Genomic DNA, 9,036 nt, shown 5'->3' on the forward strand with positions numbered 1-9,036 from the left:
GGATTAAAAGACTGGGGAGGCTCAGAAGGGAGGAAAAGTGACCAAAGCAAACCAAAACGGCAGCAACGCAAACAGGGCAACCTAGTCATAAATTGTATGGCTTTTTGGAGGAAGACATGAATGAAAAGAATCCTTTTCCTGAAGGTAAATGTTTTGTTTTGTCTCCAAAGTATTGTTTCTTCCTGTAGCAAAAAAGTTAGGGCAAGATGCAACTGTCCTCAAGGTCAGCTTTAGACATTTTCCAACGCAAAAAAATATTAATGAGAAGAACTGTGTTGTTTTGTTTTACATTTTTGTAAATCACTTTAATATCTGGCTTGATAGAAGACAGCTGGATTCTCATATCTGCTTCTGCATCCAGTCTGTTGTGATGTCACACATTAGATACAACTCCAGGTACACCGGTGCGAGAATGAAAGGGAAAAAGGCAAATAAAATCATATTATTTTGAAAGTAGTTTTGACCTCTTCTATCCACTGAAATGGTCTTGGGGATGCCAGGGGGCAGTGTTTTGAGACCCTCTCTTTAGAGGATCCAACTCTTCCTGGGGCTGGAGGGGTCACGCCCCCTCTTTCGCAAACCTTAGGGCACTTAAAAGACCTGTTCTTTCTTCTCTGGGTCAAGAATAAATGCAAGTTTCCAAGACTCAAAGCCACGATTGCTTTCTGAGAGGAGGGTGAGAAAACCACTTCTCATTATTTTTTAGTGAGACATCCATGGAAATCACTCCTGCAAATCTCTCAGTTGGATTAGTTGCTACAAAGGGACTGCAGATCGTGTTGGGTGAGGGTGGACGAGGAATGGTTTGGAAGGAACAGTACAGAGGGGGAGGGGGATGGGAACTGAGCAGTGGCCCCCTGGGAGGGCTCAGGACACACTCAGGTCCCCATTAAAACTGGGCCGTCTGAATACTGTTACACTCCCCTCTGGTTTTCTCCTTGCCTAATCTTTTCCTGAAATTTCTCTTTCACACCCACAATGGGGGCAGATACAGGGATCTCCCTGGCCTCTCTCCTTTATCCTATTCCATTTCCCTCTCTCTAGACTAGCAACCCTTGCTATCCAGTTGAAATCTTAGTACCTGTGTGGCCTTGAGCAAGTTGTCAACTTCTCTAAACTTCACTTTCCTGATCTGTAAATGGGAGATTATAGCAGTATCTACCCCGGAATATTGTGCAATCACACAAGAAAATGCATGCAAATCACTTAGCACAGTCAGCATCTGGTCTGGGATGCAACAGACACTCATTCACATTAGCCATTATTAAGAAGCATCTCTGGTAAGGCCCCTGTGAGGCGTAAGAACCAACTGACACTTCTTCTGTAACACAGGGCTTTACTTCATATCCCCTCCATAGTTTATTAAAGGCCTCCAAAGCAATAATAGTTCGAATTTAGTTTATATCTTACCTGGGGGTGGCAAGTCTGGGAGCATCCTCTTGTGCCAAAGGCTTCAGTATTCACCTAATTATCTTCAGCAGCAAACACTGGCCACAGTAATCCTATTGGCACAACTCCTCCCTTTCTTGCCGCTTCTCCTCATTCTTTTTAAACCAAGACCAGTCTTAGGCCCACCTGAAATTTATCATGGATCACACAGCAAGTGCAGAAATGCAGAGCCATTTCTCCATGGATCATTTCCTCTCAGCTGCTTGCTTTTCTCCCTGGCTTGCTGGGCTGGGGGATGGGGGGGATTGTGACCACAGCAGCTGCAGCCCTTCCCTGGGGCTCCATTCCCCCGAGGCAGAAGGAGTTGAACCATCCACTTGGTCACAAGGTCCTCGCCACCCTCTGCCCAGCTGCTCAATTCTGAGGCTAATTTGGCAGAACACAGGACTTGCATTGAGTTAGTGAGGATCAGGTCTTACGTCCTCTCTTATAGACATTTTTCCTCATTTCTTTTATGAGCTCAGGTTAATAAAGTAATAGACCTTTATTAAAAAAAGAAAAAAAACCCTTGGGGATTCCCTAGCGGTCCAGTGGTTAAGACTCTGCACTTCCACTGCGGCGGGTGCGGGTTCAACACCTGGTCGCAGAAATAAGATCCCACGTGCCACTCAGCCAGAAAATTAAAAACAAAAACGAAAACAACAGCAACAAAACTTTTTTTTTTTTCAGTTTATCATCCCAAGGTACTCAGATTTGACAACTGGATTATTTAGGGAGTTGTCTATCAGTCACTTATCCAACATATATTTCTTGAGAGTTTCCCATGTTACGGACATAATTCTCTGTTCTGGAGATCCAGCAATGACCAGGGCAGACAAGCTTCCATCTCTGATAGAAGAGGATGAGGGGCAGAAAACACACAAGGAAACAAACCGGAAAATAGCCTGGAGGCCAGGTGTACCAGGTAGAGATTTTGGTTAATAGCAACAGAAACTGACTTTGTTTTAACAAAAGGTGCAGGGGGTACTCATAGAATCGAAGGAAAGGCTGAAGAATCAAGATCTGGAAGCTCCCAAACCAGAATAACTTTGAGGATCTAGGAAACTAGAAGTGACTGACAGATGGACAGTATCTTTTCAGCACACCCACTCAAACCAGTCAGGTCCTGCCTTCCCCCCCACCGCCCCTGCTTCTTCGTAGCTCCTTCTGAGTCAAGATCTTTGCCTGGAGAGAGGGCAGCTGGTTGGTCTAGCTTGACTCACATACCCACCTCTTGGGCAGGGGAGGGCAGGCCATCTGTATTGACAGTCCCTCCAAGATTCTCTCAGATGGTTAGAGTGGTAACTCCCCAAAGCAAACGTGGGGTGCTGTTGCAGAAGCAGGAGAGATGGCTCCCAAGCAGACAAAAAGGACAGCTGTGCCCCAGTTTAAAGCAGTTTCATAGGAGAAGCCTAGGTAGCGGTTTTAGCTTAGGCGGGCGTTCCAAAAATGGACGTGATTTTGGTTTGCATTAATTAGATCCATCTGGGTTTCAAGGTGGAACCAACCCCACAGTTCCCTATAATGGTGAGAATAGGATTGAGGATCTAAGTTTAGTCATTTTGAGAAGGACACTGACTATTTAAAATTTATCAGGATCGTGAAGGATCTGGGAAGCCTGATGTATGAAGAATAAAGAAGCTGCTGTAAATAGTCCAGAGCCCCTCAAAGAGAGGCTAGTGCCTCACTATTGTGCTGTAGCCTAGAGTTAAATAGGAAGTTTCATTCCCTCTCTAAACATAACTTATTATATAATCTTAGTCTATCAAAGGAAAGCTTTAAAACAGTGTCTCAAATTTGCTATTTCTGCACATTTTTGTTTATTCCTCTGTAAAATGAATTCGAGCCAGATAACCTTTGGAATCTCCTCCAGTTTTAAAATTCTGTGCTCTACAAATCTCATCATCTTTATCAAGCTGTTATGAGATAGCTATGTTGTAAAAAAATTTATTATTAAGTTGGTAACTTTGCTTGCCGAAATTTATTCTGTAATATTTTTGTTTTTTCCAAGAGTGTTCAATTAATCTTCATAATCTTCCTTTAAGTAGAGCAGAGTCAAATGGAACTTCTTCCATTTTAAAGATCAGGAAAGGAGAAATATAGTGGTTCATAGATATGGGTACAATACATGTCATCTTGTTTATTTACACTGATGTATTATTCTTGTCCCTTTTGTAATAATTATACATCAGACACTGTTAGAGAGTCACGTTGTGAGAAGATTATTGTCAAAGCGGAAATTTTATATTTATCCAAAAGTTATCTATGGGGCAAGGTCTATTTGGTTATTTAGTCATGCCAAAGTCTTAAAAATAGTTAAGATGATATGTGAGCATAGAACTCAATGATGAAACCTAAGATCTTTCAAGAGGAAGAAACAATTACAATTTGCAATTCAATTAGAAAAACACAATTAAAGGAATAAGAGTGTCTCTTCTCCAGCTGAATATTAAAGTTCACCACAAAGGAAAGCCTCGTGTGCAACACAGTTGTGGCTAGTTAACTACAGTATGTGGTCTGGAGTGAGTGCAAGCTCAGGGCCAGATCATGAACTCTACAGGAGCCAGGGATCAAGGGTCACTTATGAAGCAATGCTTAGAATCACGTAACTTGTAAATGCCTGTCTATTGCAATATTTCACAACACACAATGCACTCCCTATCTTTTCCCTTGACATTCAATATGCAATTGCTCAGAAATGTCACATGCTTGGGCTTATTAATAAAGAATTATTGGGCTTCCCTGGTGGCGCAGTGGTTAAGAATCCACCTGCCAATGCAGGGGACACAGGTTGGAGCCCTGGTCTGGGAAGATCCCACATGCCACGGAGCAACTAAGCCTGTGAGCCACAACTACTGAGCCTGCACTCAAGAGCCCACGGGCCACAACTACTGAGCCCACCCGCTGCATCTACTGAAGCTCACTCACTCTGGAGCCCGTGCTCCACAACAAGAGAAGCCACCGCAATGAGAAGCCCACACACCGCAACGAAGAGTAGCCCCTGCTCGCCGCAACTAGAGGAAGCCCGCGCACAGCAACGAAGACCCAACACAGCCAAAAATAATAAATAAAAATGAATAAATTTATTTTTTAAAAAAAGAATTACTGATACGTTGACAATGAACTGAATCCAAGGCAAAGCTGACTGGTCTCTGCAAACAAGCTGAATCAATTCCCAAGGCGCTGGGCAACTAAGTTTATCTTCCTGACCCTGGGATAGAATGAAAAGGTCAGACTGCAGACCCCACGTCTGGAACAGCGTGACCTCAGAAAGAGCAGGAGGATAGACGTCAGTCTTGCTTGAGTTCTGGTCTTCTTGATTTGCCTCTGCCACGGGAGCTGTGTGACTCTGGAATCTTGTGTAAGATTCTGTACTTCTCTGGGCTTTATTTATTTCACCTGTAAAAGGAGTGAAGCAGTCACTCCCCAAGGACGTTGTAAAAGTATCACAGATTAGGTGATGGGAAAATATGATGGTTCTATGCACAGTCGGCGTTCTGCTTTCAGAGCAAATCTGCATTCAGGTAAAGGGATAGTCTTTCCCATCCCATCTGCTGATCTGACAGGTATGCCCTGCAGGCCTTGCCCTGGTTATTCTTTTGTTTTGTTTTGTTTTCCTCTTTTTTTTTTTGGCCCTGATCCATAATTGAATAGGTGTGCAGGTCTGGGTCCCTTATTTCTTCTGCTCACGGGCCCACTGCGCCGGGGTCAGGGTTTTCTGCTCTAAGGCATGGATGTGCAGGAGCTCTTCTGCTGGGCAAGTGTTCACAAGCCCGTGTCTCTGAAGCAGCGGCTTCCCCTTGAACTTGGCCGACACCACAAGGACGCGGAGGCTGGACGCGCAACAGTTGGGAGTCGTGTCCCCCACTTCCACGTGCTCCATCTCCAGGTCCCTGTGCAGCTTCTCCCTGGAGGTGCTGGGCACTGAGTTCCACTGTGGCCCCCAAGCGGGGACGAACTGCAACTCGGACCCCTGCCGCACTGATATTCTTTGGTTTTTACTTTTGTCTCATCAGTGGTTGTCAAGACATATCCTCATTTCAACAGTCCAGTGTTTACACATTCTGGGCACCATTCCAGAAGCTGGGGATACAGTCATGGACCGAAAACTCTAGAAAATTCCTGCTCCCGTGGACATTCTAGTAAGTGCAGACTAATATAATACATCAGGTGTTGGCGGTAAGTGCTTGGAGGAAAAATAAAGCTGGTTACAGGGTCAGGTTCCACTTAGAGGGCGACGGGGATGCTGCTTTAGCTGGGGAGGGTCTCCTTGAGAAGGTGACATCTAAAGAGCTGTGCGTGAATGGAGGGGGGTGTCCCCACAGTCTCCGGGCAAGAGCAGTCCAGGGGAGTGGGCTTGAGGTACTTTTGGACAAGGCACCCATCTTTCCATTCTGCACTGGCCCTGGTGCTCCTCGTGGCTGGGAGGAGTGTCATCCTCCTTGGCCCGGACCTTGGGTGGCCCCTCCTGGGGAGCCTGAGTTTAAAACCCTGCTGATACTCTTGCTGCTTTTCCTCGGGTCCTGTTGCCCTCTGCTGGGCAGACCAGGTGTTAGCGCTCCCTCAAAGTCAGTGAAGAGAGTGCTCCCAAATCACGAATTTCAAAACCCAATTTGAGGGGATAGTTGAATTATCAACGTTCTCCCTCTGGGCTTTGAAGCCTGCTGCAACTTTGAGTAACCGATCCCAAAGTGAATTGCCTTGTAGGTAGATGGGTTTTGTTTCAAAACAAGCAATCACAAACCTTAGTATCCAGACCCAAGATGTAAAGTACAGCAGAAACATAACATTTGGAACTGTTGGCAATACTGTTTTATTGCGCCATCTTGTAATATTGCTTACTGTGTATGAAATATTCTTTATAATTAAAAAGTTATTGGAAGGGACCCACACTTTAATGGTATCTGTGTCCAGGATTTAAAGAACCTAATAACTCCAGTTTCCAAGTTCCATATATCTGGTGATTTTTCATTTCATTGGACATAGGGGGAATTACCTAGGGACTATTTATTTAATGATTGTAAGACATCAAGAATTTAACGTTTAACCATTAAATCACTGCCTGTAAGATAGCCTCTCCTTTTGGCAATGATGGTACCAGCACCATGGGAAAAAAAGTCATTAAAATTGGACTTCTGCTGTCTTTAACTATTCCACCGTGTGTGTGTGCGTGTGTGTGTGTGTGTGCACGTGTGTGTGCAGTGTGTGTGAGCATCAGTGAAAGGTGAAAGATGAGCTTCCTCTGTGTGCAAGGACGGGGTGTGACGAACACAACTAAGGTTCCTGTCTAGACTCTACTGCAGTCTAAGCGCAGTGCCACAGGCTTCATCTGCCTTATCTCATTTAAATTTCACAGCAGCTTTGCAAGAGAGGTATTATACGTGCCACAGAAAACTGAGCATCAGTGAAGCTAAATAACTTGCCCAAGGTTGTTAATCTAGTAACTGACAGTCTGGATACAATGCCCCAACCACCTGACTCCAAAGCCCCATGTCCTTCCACTATGCAGTGTGGCTGCCTGATGAATGGCTCTCATCCTGAGTAGTTCTGTACAGAACTAAAGTCCTAAGGACCTAACAGACTGTGCAATGCAGTGGCACATTTCAGTTTGCAGATGGCAAAATTGCAGCCCCGGGGAATGAAGTGACCTGTTCTAAGCTGGGTATTAAGAGGAAGAGCTGGACTTGGACCCTAAGTCTCCCTACCCCTAGTTCAGTGCTCCTTCCAATATATCATGGTGCTAGAATAACTTAGTTATAGAAACTGGGGAGAAGTTTTTAATCCCCACTTTCCTATCTCCTGTGTGGTCTTTGGGCACTCCAATAACTACCTAGAGTGGGAGATATAAAAGAATGACCTGGTATAAGAGTTTAAATGAATTATATATTGGTCGTGGTCTCACAGAAAGGAAAGAGAAAGGAAGCTACCCAAATAGGCTGCCCACCATCACTTTACTATCACCCAGTGCAACCTTCCAATCAGTTGATCAATCAAGCAATAGGTACTGAGCATCTTCTATGAGCCAAGTACCAAGATGGGTGCTAGACAACTAGAAATGAGTAACTGCCAATGGGGGACTCACAGTCAAATGGGGTGAACAAACATGTAAACAAAAGTACGTTGCAATGCAAGTCCCATACATACTGTGCTACGGGACCACAGGGAGAACAGCAGCAAATTCCCCTTACAGAATCCGGGAAGGCTCCACCGAGGGACACACCTTCACTCACAGCAGGATACTTTTAATACAGTGATGCTATTCACACAGCGTTTTTCTAGTCCTTCTAACAGTGCAGTATGCCTCCTTCAATTTCAACTTGTATAGATAAGAGGATTGTAAGATTATCTAGGAAAAAATAGTAAAAAATTTTGTGAGTGATTGAATTATTTTGGTTAATAAGGAACAGAGCTGTGGGTTACTAAAAGATTGTGGTGAATTTGAATTCTCTAGAGGAATTGGACAGCAAATGAAAGTGTAATTTCAGCTTGGTTAAACACAAAGTAATTGGGATAGTTAAATTGGTATGCCAATTTAATTAAAAATTTAAAGCAAAAACAAAGCTGTTAGCTAAAAGGGTGACTATTATATAATCTTAATGAGTTTTCAATTTAAACATTTTTCCAATTAGAATTGGGATTAATTTTTAGGGGTCCCAGATATATCACACTGAACTCAGGAAAAAAAATAAGAGGGTCTAGGAATGATTAATACACCTCTCTTATTCCAGATAGATTAGAGAATTACACACTTTTAAAGTTTTATAAAACAGAAAATGGAATTGATTATTTATTAAATCTCAGAATTGGGAAAGACTGTTTAGGTTCAAAAGGAATAGAAGAGCAACAGGGGGAAAAAATGTACAAACTTAACTAAAAATGAGTAAAATTTCCCTATGTGTAAAATTAAGAAACACCATCAAAATACAAGACAAACTCTAGCGGGGGCGGGGGGATAGTTACAGCAATAAACTAATAATTATATAAATTATGTGAATATTAATTTAAGTTATGTATTAAAATTATATAAGCTAATGATTACAAAAAATGATAAGAAATTCTCTAACACGCTGATAGATAATAGATGTGTTAGTCAGCTATTATTACAATATTACTGCATAACAAGTCCCCTTAAAACTCACTGGCTTTTAACAACAGCATCTATTCTCACACAAGTCTGCTGTTTGGCTGACTTAGATTGCACCGAGCCGGGTGACTCTGCTTCTTCAGGCTCCAAGTTTGCTGGGCTTGGCTCCAGGATGCAGTTTGGGTACAGGTCTGTTCCAAGTGTGCTCATCACTCTAAGGCCAGTGATTACCCAGGGCTGGTTGTCATGGTGACAGCACTGGTGCAAGAGATGCACCAATCTGAGCAAGCATAATTAAAGCCTTTTGCTTGTGTCATGTCTGCTATTGTTCTATTGGCCAAAGCAAGTCATATGGCCAAGCCCAACATCATTGGGGTGGAGAATGGTACTCCATCCACACTGGGAGGGGAAGCTGAATTAATCTAAATGATCACAATGGGAAAAAGAAATAAACTGGCAACCCACAGAATAGGAAACCCACAATTAATAGACATATGGAAAGATGAGCAACTCTATTAGTAATA

General features: G+C 43.3%; 1 pseudogene; it reads right to left on the reverse strand.

Annotated features, from left to right (window-relative positions):
* Window positions 1–5,101: 5,101 nt before the first annotated feature.
* LOC132508988 (bolA-like protein 2) lies at window positions 5,102–8,722 on the reverse strand (annotated as a pseudogene).
* Window positions 8,723–9,036: the final 314 nt, after the last annotated feature.

This window comes from Lagenorhynchus albirostris, chromosome 18 (assembly GCF_949774975.1).
Source record: "Lagenorhynchus albirostris chromosome 18, mLagAlb1.1, whole genome shotgun sequence".
NCBI classification, from domain to species: domain Eukaryota; kingdom Metazoa; phylum Chordata; class Mammalia; order Artiodactyla; family Delphinidae; genus Lagenorhynchus; species Lagenorhynchus albirostris.